This window comes from Homarus americanus, unplaced genomic scaffold, assembly GCF_018991925.1.
Source record: "Homarus americanus isolate GMGI-L3 unplaced genomic scaffold, GMGI_Hamer_2.0 scaffold23617, whole genome shotgun sequence".
Classification (NCBI taxonomy): Eukaryota; Metazoa; Arthropoda; class Malacostraca; order Decapoda; family Nephropidae; genus Homarus; species Homarus americanus.
In genome coordinates, this window is record NW_024720711.1 from 2,381,298 (window position 1) to 2,393,760 (window position 12,463).

Genomic DNA, 12,463 nt, shown 5'->3' on the forward strand with positions numbered 1-12,463 from the left:
TAAGGATACGTTTCCACTTTATAACTACTTTATAATTTACTTTAATACTTATGTTTATAAGTATTTTGTGAATCACTGAAGTATTCTGCTATAGATAAACGTTACTTATGTCAACAGAGTTAGGGTTAAGATTTTTTTAAGAGTTGTCATATTACTATTATTATTATTATTATTATTATTATTATTATTGTTGTTGTTGTTGTGCTGTTGGTATTATTATTATTATTATTATTATTATCTATATTCATTATCATATATTTTACTTTACGAAATTCTGGAGTATACGAGAGAATTGTTTTCATTAACACCAAAATCATCACCAACGACAACAACACCCACAACAACAATAACAACTCAACAACAATAATAACAACAGCAACAAGATCTTAATGCAACAGGGCGGGAAAATCACTGAAAAAAATAACTCGACAAAAAATAAAAAAATACTAAAATATTAAAACACAAAACAGTGAGTAACGATACGTGGAAATGATGTCTGACTGTCTGGCTGGTTGGTTGGATGGCTGTCTGTCTGGCTGTCCGTTCATGAGTATATGCGTGTGAGCATGTGTTTGTTTTCATTCTCTTAGTAATGTTTTCATAGAGAGCGAGAGCGCGCAACTGACAGGTACACAGAGACAGACAGACAGACAAATCCAAACTACACATCCTTCTCTGTCACTCATACGTAAACAAACACCAATTTCACAGACAAATCGAGAACCTGATACACAGACACAGACATGTAGCTCAGGTACTGCACCTACAAACCGCATTGACACAGCACAAACACACATCCGGTACAGCACAAGCAAACAAACAAACACACAGTACAACACACAAACAAACACATCCATCCGGTACAGCACAAGCAAACAAACAAACACACATCTGGTACAACACATACAAACAAACACATATCCAGTACAACACAGACAAACAAACACACAAATTCGATACATTGCAGATACAATGGAATAATAATAATCTTCATACAGGATACAGAGATACAGTAATTACTCACAAACATTTCTATATGTATAACCAATGGTAAATATTTGACGAGTGGAAACATGTACCGTACTTCACTTTTGCTATAAAATATGAATGGCTTGTTAACTTATCTGTTTACAAGAATTGGCAAAAAACTATTTGTATCGTGATGGCTCCTCCGTTCGAATCCCTGGTCGAGTGATTATATGTTACGAATCCCCGGGTGAGTGACGGTTCAATTCGAATCCTTGGCTGAGTAAATTATATGTTTCGACTCCCGGTTGAGTGATGGCTCGGCTCGAATCCCTGGCTGAGTGATTTGTTTCTAATCCCTTGCTGATCTGAAGTTTGATTCGTGCATACTGGGTTCGAATCCCTTGTTAAGTGGGTGCCATTGGGTGTATCTGACTCATGATTACATGGTTAGAATCCTTTACTGAATGACTCACATGAACATACGGTACGAATCCCTTATTGAATGAATCATATGAATACATGGCTCGAATCCTTGCTTGGTCGAATCACATGGCGCAATCTAACACATAAGCGCACGGTTTGAATCCCGTGCAAAAGAATCATTATTTTTGTTTTGTATATGCCTTGCAAACGAGATTCGAACCCGCTGGCGAACAATCTTCAATTCTCTATTGTGTTTACCGTGAAAACATGATTCGAATCCTTTCCTGAACGAGTCAACAATGTTTCGTTTGTATAATTCAGGAGATGTATTCATTGCTTTCAGGTCGTTAAATGTGAAGAGGAAATGAACTTAAAGATGACCTAACTTTTCTCCTAAGTTCCTATAGACTTGACCTAACTTAACTTAACTCATTCTTAAATAACTTAACCTAACTCATCTAGATCTAACTGAACCTAACGTTACTCAACCTAATTTAACTCCTCCAGACCTAATTTAACCTAACTTAACTCCTCCCGACCAAACTTAACCTAACCTAACTTAATCTAACCTAACCACCTCTACCATAATTTAACTTAATATCCTCCTAACCTAACCTAACCTGACTTAACCCAACCTTAACCTGACCTAATTTAATCTAATCTCCCTTACCTTAATTTACCTTCTCCTAACCTAAGTTAACCTCATCCTAAATCACTTAACCTAACCTAACCTGGGTTGACAATCACAGATTATAATACATAACTGACACCCTGGGCTAACAATCCTCACCCATAATACATGACTGACACTGGACTGACAACCTCATCTTATGTGCTACGTAAACCCAGCCATCCAGCCAACAGCGTGGGTAGAGTCGTAAATATCTCAGGCTACCAGTGACCGTGTGGGCAGCTGGCTACCTGTACCACCTTGTCCTTTCACGGCACACAGGTAAAAAAAAAAAACAAACGAAAAAAAACAAACAGGAGGGACTTAAAAATATCCAGGCAGGAGAGATATAACTCACCTTATCTTACTGTTTGGGATATAAAAGGGGAATTTCTGGACGATAGTGTTGGTACGTGACGGGAAAAATGGTGTGTGTGAGTGTGTGTGTGTGTGTGTGTGTGTGTGTGTGTGTTATAGAGATCCCTTAACGTATTGATAAATTCTTTAACTAATTTGTAGAATTTGTTTGGTACAATTTTATTTCTCAATTAATTAATTTAGAGAGAAAGAAAGAGAATAAAACCAACACCCAACAAATACAAATATGAAAATAAAGGTAATATTAAGGCTAATTAGACCAGGTGTGTAGTGATGGTGCCAGGTGTGTAGTGATAGTGCCAGGTGTATTGTGAGTGACAGGTGTATAGTGAGTGACAGGTGTATTGTGATAGTTCCAGATGTGTTGTGATGGTGGCAGGTGTGTAATGATAGCCAGATGTGTTGTGATAGTGACAGGTGTATAGTAATAGTGCTCGGTGTGAAGCCAGTGTCAGGTGTGTGAAAACAATACCAGGTGTGTTGTGATAGTGTCTGGTGTGTTATGAAAGTGACATGTGTGTTACAGGTGTAGTAAATGTGTCAGGTGTGTCACCACGAATACCTATATTCCTCCTGGCAGTAGTGTGTGTGTGTGTGTGTGTGTGTGTGTGTGTGTGTGTCACCCTGAACATTTACCAGTCTGTCACTCCAGTCCACCAGTCAGTCAGTTGCTTAATTATTCATACATTCATTCATTCATTCAGTAGGTCGGTCTAACACACAGTCAGCCAGATACTCTTACACTCAAACAGTCAGCAGTCAGTCTGACAGCCATTTACGGTGTGAGTCAGCCAGGCGGCAAAACAACCACTTAACTGAGTTGTTGACGACCCAGCCAGCCAGTGTCTCTCTCTCTCTCTCTCTCTCTGAATATCGTCTCTCTTTCTAACTTCGATTGTTCTCACTCTCTATTTTCTTTGTATCTTTGTCTCATTTTTGTCACTTTTCATTATATTTGAATACCTCATTGTTAACATCGACAGCTGATTTGGTCACGTGGCATTGTTTACACATCAGCTGGGGTGATGAAGCGACTTTATTTACATCGCCAGCTGGTGTGATCAAGTGACTTATTGCTACAAATTCTTCACTTCAAGGATGAAAAGCAATGTTTGCAAAGTACACTGTTTGACGTGTGTGTGTGTGTGTGTGTGTATATGTGTGTGTGTGTATGTGTGCGTTGTAGCATTGATCTGAGGCTGAGAATGGCTGTTGTGGTCTGTTTTTAGCAAAGAGACATGGGAGTGAGAAAAAGATTAAGAGACAGAGAAAGAAAAAGAACGTTAGTGAAAGAAAGAAAAAATTAAAAAGAGAACAATAGAGTGAGAGAGTGTGTGAAAGACTTGGTTATTTCCTCACTCGCACACACACACACACAGGTAAAAACCTTTCAAGATACACCTCACTAATTAACTCTTAGTTCTACCGTCCCTTCCCAAAAACTTTATCTTACATGAGAACTTCTTCAATAAGTTCTATCGCCTCCAAATTACTTATCCTCCAAAGAAAAACTTGGAAAAAATAATTGATACAACTTTTTTTAATAACCCATTTCAAATAATTTTCTCGTCCTCAAAAGTTAAAATTAATAAATTGTTTAGCTTTAGTATTAGTGATTAAATGAATTACAGATATTCTCTGATGGTGTACAATAGAGAGAGAGAGAGAGAGAGAGAGAGAGAGAGAGAGAGAGAGAGAGAGAGAGAGAGAGAGAGAGAGAGAGAGAGAGAGAGAGAGAGAGAGAGAGAGAGAGAGAGAGAGAGCGAGAGAGAGCGAGAGGAGAGCGAGAGCGAGTAGGGAGAGAGAGAGAGAGAGAGAGAGAAAGAGAGAGAGAGAGAGAGAGAGAGAGAGAGAGAGAGAGAGAGAGAGAGAGAATGTGAGTGAAAGAGAGAAAGAAAGAGAGGGATGACAATGATGTTGATGATATAGTAATGATGATTAGGTTTAAGTTATGTTGGAATTAGGTTAAGTTAGGTTATCTTGAGATTAGGTTAAGTTAGGTTATGTTGGGGTTAGGTTAAGTTATGTTAGAGTTAGGTTAGGTTATGTTACGTTACGTTAGGTTACGTTAAGTTACGATACGTTTAGGTGAGAATACGCCAGGCTAGAATAGATTAGCTCAGGTTAGATCAGCTGACTTGCGCCAATCAAAAGGTATTGCACCATTATGCTGGCGTAAGTAGCTCCTTATAATACCCTTTACGACGCTGTTATGTGGCTGTTTCATTGTGGCGCAGCGCTGTCACTCTTAAGGCCCGCCCCACAGTGTAGCCTAAATTAACATTCCTGGAGCAGAGCATGTGTGTGTGTGTGTGTGTGTGTGTGTGTGTGTTTCAGAACCTCCTATGTGTCAGACTTCTTTTGTGTCAGAACCTTCTACGTGTTAGAACCACCTGTGTGCGTCAGAACCTCCTGTGTGTGTCAAAACCTCCTGTGAGTGTCAAAACCTCCAGTGTGTCAAAACCTCCTGTGTGTGTCAGAACCTCCAGTGTGTCAAAACCTCCTGTGTGTGTCAGAACCTCCAGTGTGTCAAAACCTCCTGTAGTCAGAACCTCCTGTGAGTGTGTCAAACCTCCTGCGTGTGTGTCAGAACTCACTGTGTGTGCTCAGAACCTCCTGTGTGTCAGAACCCTGTGTGTGTGTGTCAGAACCTACTGTGTGTGTTTTCAGAACCTCCCTGTGTGTGTCAGAACCTCCTGTGTGTCAGAACCTACTGTGTCAAAACCCTGTGTGTGTGTGTCAGAACCCACTGTGTGTGTCAGGAACCTCCTGTGTGTGTGTCAGAACCTCCTGTGTGTGTCAAAACCTCCTGTGTGTGTCAAAACCTCCTGTGTGTGTCAGAACCTCCAGGCCAAAAAACTCCTGTGTGTGCCAGAACCTCCCTATGTGTCAGGTCCCTCCCGTGTGAGGCAGTCAAAACCCCATGGTATGTCAGAATCTCCTGTGTGTGCCAGAACCTCCTGTGTGTGTCAAACCTCCTGTGTGTGTGTGTCAGAACCTGTGTGTGTCAGAACCTCCTGTGTGTGTCAGAACCTCCTAAAATAAACCTACTGTGTCAAACCCTGTGTGTGTGTCAGAACCTACTGTGTGTGTGTCAGAACCTCCCTGTGTGTGTCAGAACCTACTGTGTGCTGGGAACCTCCTGTGTGTGTGTCAGAACCCACTGTGTGTGTCAGAACCTCCTGTGTGTGTGTCAGAACCCTGTGTGTCAGGAACCCACTGTGTATGTCAGAATCTCCTGTGTCAGGAACCTACTGTGTGTGTCAGAACCTCCTGTGTGTGTGTCAGAACCTCCTGTGTGTGCTGAACCTCCTGTGTGTGTCAGAACCCACTGTGTCAAACCTCCTGTGTGTGTCAGAACCTCCTGTGTGTAAAAGCGAACCCACGTGTGTCAGAACCTCCCCAAAGTCAGAACCTCCTGTGTGTGCTCAGAACCTACTGTGTCAAAACCTCCTGTGTGTGTGTCAGAACCTCCTGTGTGTGTCAGAACCTCCTGTGTGTGTGTCAGAACCTCCTGTGTGTGTCAGAACCTCCTGTGTGCGCAGGATCTCCAGTACTGACCTAAGTGGTGCCTCAAGCCATAACAATAACAATCAACACAGAAGGGTCAGCTGTTATGAGGTGGAGGTAGGAAGGGGGTGGTGGAGGGGGTAGGAAGGGGATGGTGGATGGGGTAGGAAGGGGGTGGTGGAGGGGGTAGGAAGGGGGTGGTGGATGGGGTAGGAGGGAGGTGATGAGGGGATGAAGTTGGGGTTATCTGTTAAGAGGCTGTGGTAAATAGTGGTAGTGGTGGTGGTAGTGACCTGAGAGAACACGATCCAGGGGGGAGGGGAGGGGAATGGGGGGAAGGAGTTCCAGGGGTCCTCTCCACCACCTCCCTTCTCTCTCCGTCCACCTTCCTACACTCCCTCCATTCATCACTATCTACCATCACCACCTCCACCATCACCACCACCACCATCAACTCCCCCAACACTTTCATCTCAATAATAATGGTCTTGGCTTCAGGCATTCATCTACCTCACCATAAGAAATCGCCACCGCAGGCAGTAGCTAGAGAACAGCATCCTGATACACTGACTAGACACAACACCTCACCACAGCATCCCGAAACAGCACCACCACAGCACCCCTAAACAGCACCACCACAGCACCCCTTCACAGTATAACCACAGCACCCCGATTAAGCCATAACAATCTGCTGTGAACCTCCCTCAGTACTCTCCAAGGCTAGAGAGAGAGAGAGAGAGATTATTACCCCATCATGATCGACTAAGTAAGGTTGGCTCTTGCACGGCGGAAGTCCAAGCTAAGTGAACACGAAGAAAAGAAGAAGACACTTTAACATTCCTCCCTCACCACCATCACAGCTACCACCCGTATTACCACAGCTACCACCCGTATTACCACAACTACCACCACCAGTACTGCGCCACTATCACAACCACCACAAGAACAAAATTAATAAATGATAAAAACAACTTTCATCACCGACCAACAACAACCACTTCGAACCTTAACACACACACACACACACACACACACACAAAATTGGATTAGATTATTGGAACCCAAGAAGCCACTGGATATCGTCTCCTTACACCCGGGTCATGTTACTGCAGAGCTTCACTCACTCACTCAATCAGTGCACTCACTCACTCACTCACTCACTCACTCCAACATCTGAGACTACAATAGACATCTGTGTTTACAAAGCCAAAGTTAAATCCCTAACCTCCAAAATAGTCAATCGGATTTCCACACTAATACCGTGGATTTGTTTGGTTAGGTTAGGTCTGGATAATGTTGGGTGGGAGGTAAAGTTTGGCTCCGTTTTGGTTACGGTTGGTTAGGTTACTTTGGAAGAGTTAGGTTTATGTTAGGTAAGGTTAAGTTAAGTTCGCTTTGGTTAGGTTAACTTAGTGAGGTATAACTTGTGATATTAAGAGAACAGCCGAGTACAGCTTTTTCTTATATATTGAAGTAAATGACAAATACTAACACACACACACACACACACACACACACACACACACACACACACACACAATAACACTGGGCGCTGTGTAAACTGGAGGTAATGACCATTGTGTGTGTTATCACTAGTGTTAAGTAAAGCCAGGAGCAGAACGAGCGGGTTGGTGGTGGTTGTTTTGGTGGTGGTGGTTGTGGTTTTAGTGGTGGTCTATCGGCTTGAACACCACTTATCACTACCACCACTACCACTACAACCACCACTACCACCATTAATTCAACCCTCGCCTACAAGCTATATTTAGTAATCCAACTTACATGGTAGAATAGTGTGTTCCTTTTATCAGGTCAGAGGGTTGGCGACTACGGTCCACGAATCCATATATTTTCAGGGCTGTGTTTACTAACCTTCTCAGCTGTTGTAACCCTCCGAGGCCACAACAGATTTTAATTTAATTCAGTCTATTATCTGCTTCTGCCCTCTTACCCCTACCTTCCCTGGCCCTCTTACCCCTACCTTCCCTGGCCTTCTACCCCTGCCTTCCCCTGACCCTCTTACCCCTACCTTCCCTGGCCTTCTACCTGCCTTCCTCTGACCCTCTTACTACCTTCCCTGGCCCTTACCCCTACCTTCCCAGCCCTCTTACCCCTACCTTTCTCTGGCCCTTCTACCCCTACCTTCCCCTGACCCTCTTACCCCTACCTTCCCTGGCCTTCTACCTGCCTTCCCCTGACCCTCTTACCCTACCTTCCCTGGCCCTCCCTACCTTCCCCTGGCCCTCACTACCTTCCTGGCCTCCTACCCCTACCTTCCCCTGACCCTCTTACCCCTACCTTTCTCTAACCCTTCTACCCCTTCCCTGACCCTCTTCCTCTACCTTCTTGCCCTACTTCCCCAGCCCTCTTACCCCTACCTTTCTCTAGCCTTCTACCCCTACCTTCCCCTGGCCCTCTTACCCCTACCTTCCCCTGGCCTCCTACCCCCTACCTTCCCTGACCCCTACCCCTACCTTCCTCTGGCCTCTTCCCCCTACCTTCCCCTGGCCCCTCTTCCCCCTACCTTCCTCTGGCCTCCCCTACCCTCCCGCCCCTTTCTCCCCTCTTCCCCTGCCCTCCTGCCCCCTACCCTGGCCCCTCTTACCCCTACCTTCCTCCCAGCCCTCCTACCCCCTACCTTCCCCTGACCCTTCCCCTACCTTCCTCTGGCCCTCCTACTACCCCTGGCCTCTTCCCCTACCTTCCCTGGCCTCCCTACCCCCCTTCTGGCCCTCTTACCCCTACCTTCTCTAGCCTCCTACCCCCTACCTTCCCCTGGCCCTCTTACCCCTGCCCCTGGCCCTCCCTACCTTCCTGACCCTCTTACCCTACCTTCCTCTGGCCCCTCCTACCCCCTACCTTCCTGGCCTCTTACCCCTACCTTCCCCTGGCCCTCCACCCCCCACCTTCCCTGGCCCTCCTACCCCTACCTTCCCCTGCCTCTTACCCCTACCTTCCCCTGGCCCTCCTACCCCTACTTCCCCTGGCCCTCTTACCCCTACCTTCCTCTGGCCCTCCCTACCCCTACCTTCCCCAGCCTCTTACCCCTACCTTCCCCTGGCCCTCCTACCCCTACCTTTGACCTCTTACCCCTACCTTCCTCTGGCCTCTACCCCTACCTTCCCTGGCCTCTTACCCCTACCTTCCCCAGCCTCCCTTTACCCCTGCCACCCTACCTTCTGGCCTCTTACCCTACCTTCCCCTGGCCTCCCCTACCTTCCCTGGCCCTTACCCCTACCTTCCCCTGGCCCTCTACCCCTACCTTCCCCTGGCCCTCTTGCCCCTACCTTCCTCTGGCCTCCTACCCTACCTTCCCCTGGCCCTCTTCCCCTACCTTCCCCTGGCCCTCCCTACCCCTACCTTCCCCCCGCCTCCTTACCCCTACCTCTCTGGCCTCCCTACCCCTACCTTCCCCTGGCCTCTTCCCCTACCTTCCCCTGGCCCTCTTACCCCTACCTTCCCTGTGCCCCTACCCCCCCAGCCCTCTTACCCCTACCTTTCTCTAGCCCTTCTCACCCCTTCCCCTAGCCCCTCTTCTATTCCCCTAGCCCCTCTTACCCCTACCTTCCCCTGGCCCCTACCCCTACCTTCCTCTGGCCTCCTACCCCTACCTTCCCCTGGCCCTCTTACCCCTACCTTCCCCTGGCCCCTCCTACCCCTACCTTCCCTGACCCTCTTACCCCTACCTTCCTCTGGCCCTCCTACCCCTACCTTCCCTGGCCTCTTCCCCTACCTTCCCCTGGCCCCTCTTCCCTACCTTCCCCTGGCCCCCTACCTTCCCCAGCCTCTTACCCCTACCTTTCTCTAACCCTTCTACCCCCTACCTTCCCCTGGCCCTCTTACCCCTACCTTCCCCTGCCCCTCTTGCCCCTACCTTCTCTTACATCCCTACCTTCCCCTGGCCCTCCTATCCTACCTATCCTGGCCTCTATCCTTACCTATCCCTGGCCCTCCTATCCTTACCTATCCTGGCCTCCTATCCTTACTATCCCCTGACCCTCTTACCCCTACCTTCCCCTGACCCTCCTACCCGTCCCTCCTATCCTTACCTATCCCTGGCCCTTCTACCCCTGCCTTCCCCTGACCCTCTTACCCCTACCTTTCCCTGACCCTCTTACCCCTACCTGTCCCTGACCCTCCTACCCCTGGCCCTCCTATCCTTACCTATCCCTGGCCCTTCTACACACACTGTGACCTATTAATATCTCTTCTGTTATCCCTCAATCTTAATTATATGACCTAAGTATCTCATTTTCCTTATTCTATAAATATACACCAATTATCTCGTTGCTCTAATGTAAGTTGCCATCACAGGTGATTATCAGAAGTCCAATTTGTGAGACGCCCCGAGCAGGTGGCTACTTTAATCTAGCTTAGTTAATCTAAGAACAGGTCATTCCTAGCTTCTTTCACTACTAGTTTTATTTTATAGGATTATTTATATTTCGTAGGACGATTGCCTACTCCATGTCGCCAACCGCCCTACAAATAACCCCAGGTTTTTTTTAACATAGGTAGAGTTCCCATTTGGGTGTCACCCTCACTACTGATAGAACACATCCGTTCGCAATTTCAAATATAAACTTCAACACCTGGGTAGTCATGTGATGGTGAGTGAACTCTGATGCATGGCCTCTCCACCCACGGCGCATGTGCTGTGAGTTACTTCTTAATCAGATAATATATATTTGTGCATATAGTAACTAAAATTGTACTCATCTCTGCTATAAGTCACCAACTTGATGAGCACCGTGATCCCTTAAGTGAACATTGGAGTGCGGAACCTGGGAACCGTTCGACCAGAATCTACCACTTTACTCCACCAGACGGCACTTCACTAACTAACCTAACCTAACCTAACCTAACCTAACCTAACCTAACCTAACCTACCCTCCTAACCTAACCTAAGCAATCTTAGTATCTTAGCACTTCTTCAAATGTTTTTATGTTACTTCAACATTCTCCTGTACAGGTATACCTAGAGATTATTGAACAGGTGTCGTATGGCGTATGCTAATTGAATATAACCAATTTGTGTGTGTGTGTGTGTGTGTGTGTGTGTGTGTGTGTGTGTGTGTGTGTGTGTGTGTGTGTGTGTGTGTGCGTTGCGTGTGTGTGTTCAGTGCTAGAGTTATTTGGTCACCGCCTGGTAGGATACATAAATATTTAAAGTTACGCCATGGCACGAGGGTAGAGAGAGGCATGTTAGAGATTGTCAGTTATATTTACTGAAAGGTTAGGAAAACAGACAGACAGACAGACAGACAAACAGGATATCATTGTATGTAATTTTTTTGCAGGAAGTGAGAGAAAGTGAGGAGGAGGAGTAGGGAAGAATGGTTGGTAATTTTGATGGGTTGGTAATAAATTGTAGGTTTGTCTATGTATGTATGTATGTATGTAGATGTATGTATGTGTATGTATGTATGAGCTCTTGTCCTTAACTATTACCTACTAACAAGCGTTTTAACAATCACTCAACAGAAGTCTTACATAACGACAATACTTACATCTTATTACTGTACTGAAGTTTAAAATAAGCAGATTCGCTTGTTTATTCAGTATCAAATTCAAATTCAAAACATTTATTGACAAATACATCAAAAGGAGCTGGTTAGCATGCTAACTAGCCCTCCCAAAACTAGTCTTAACAATGTTTATTCAGTATCAGTCCTGTTGTAATTGGATAATATAAACTAATACTTTGTGGGTTCTGAAGAGTCTTGTCTGGCCTTCAAAACCCTTGAGGTGTGTTGATTGTTTATGTTCATTTGTTTATAACTATTGTATGTTTGTATATAACCCATATAACCCCTCAAAATGTTATATTGTTTATATAAGATGCTTCTTTGTTTGTAACCATTTAAGGAGTGTTATATTATGTTTGATGCGGTTTTTTATACATTCTACAGAAAAAGTTAATAATGTAAATGACATGAATATATTTTTATGTCAGAACTATGACTGACAAAACTAATATGTATTTACCTAAACAACCTGACCTGCTCTTAGATCAGGTTAAGTTATTTTTCTGTTGTGCCGTACAAATCTTATTAATTTTTACATATATTATGGAATTGTTACCCCGTACTCTAAAGTTAGGTTTTCTTCGTCAGGGAGACGCTCAGACGCCGCGTGGTGTACCTACTTTCCACCTTACAGTAGTTAGTGTATCTTTGTCTTGTGATTATTGACCATCCTGTTATTTGTTTAATTTTATGTCCTGTTGTACACTTACTAAGATGAAAATGAAGCCCGAGTGTCCTGGGTTATGTGAGGTAGTGTTGTGGGAGCTCGGAGGAGGGATAGTGACTTATTCGACGCTGAAGAAGGGAGTGAGCAGCATCGTGGTTATATGATGGCGACTATGTATAGTACGGAGGGTAGAAGAGCTCCTCCCCTGTGTGATACTCAACCAACAAACGAATGCACATATAGAAGACAGTGAAGTTTTGTTGGAAACCTGCTAGATGGCTCTGCCAAGGTTTGTCGTCTGACAGCGTTTATATATAA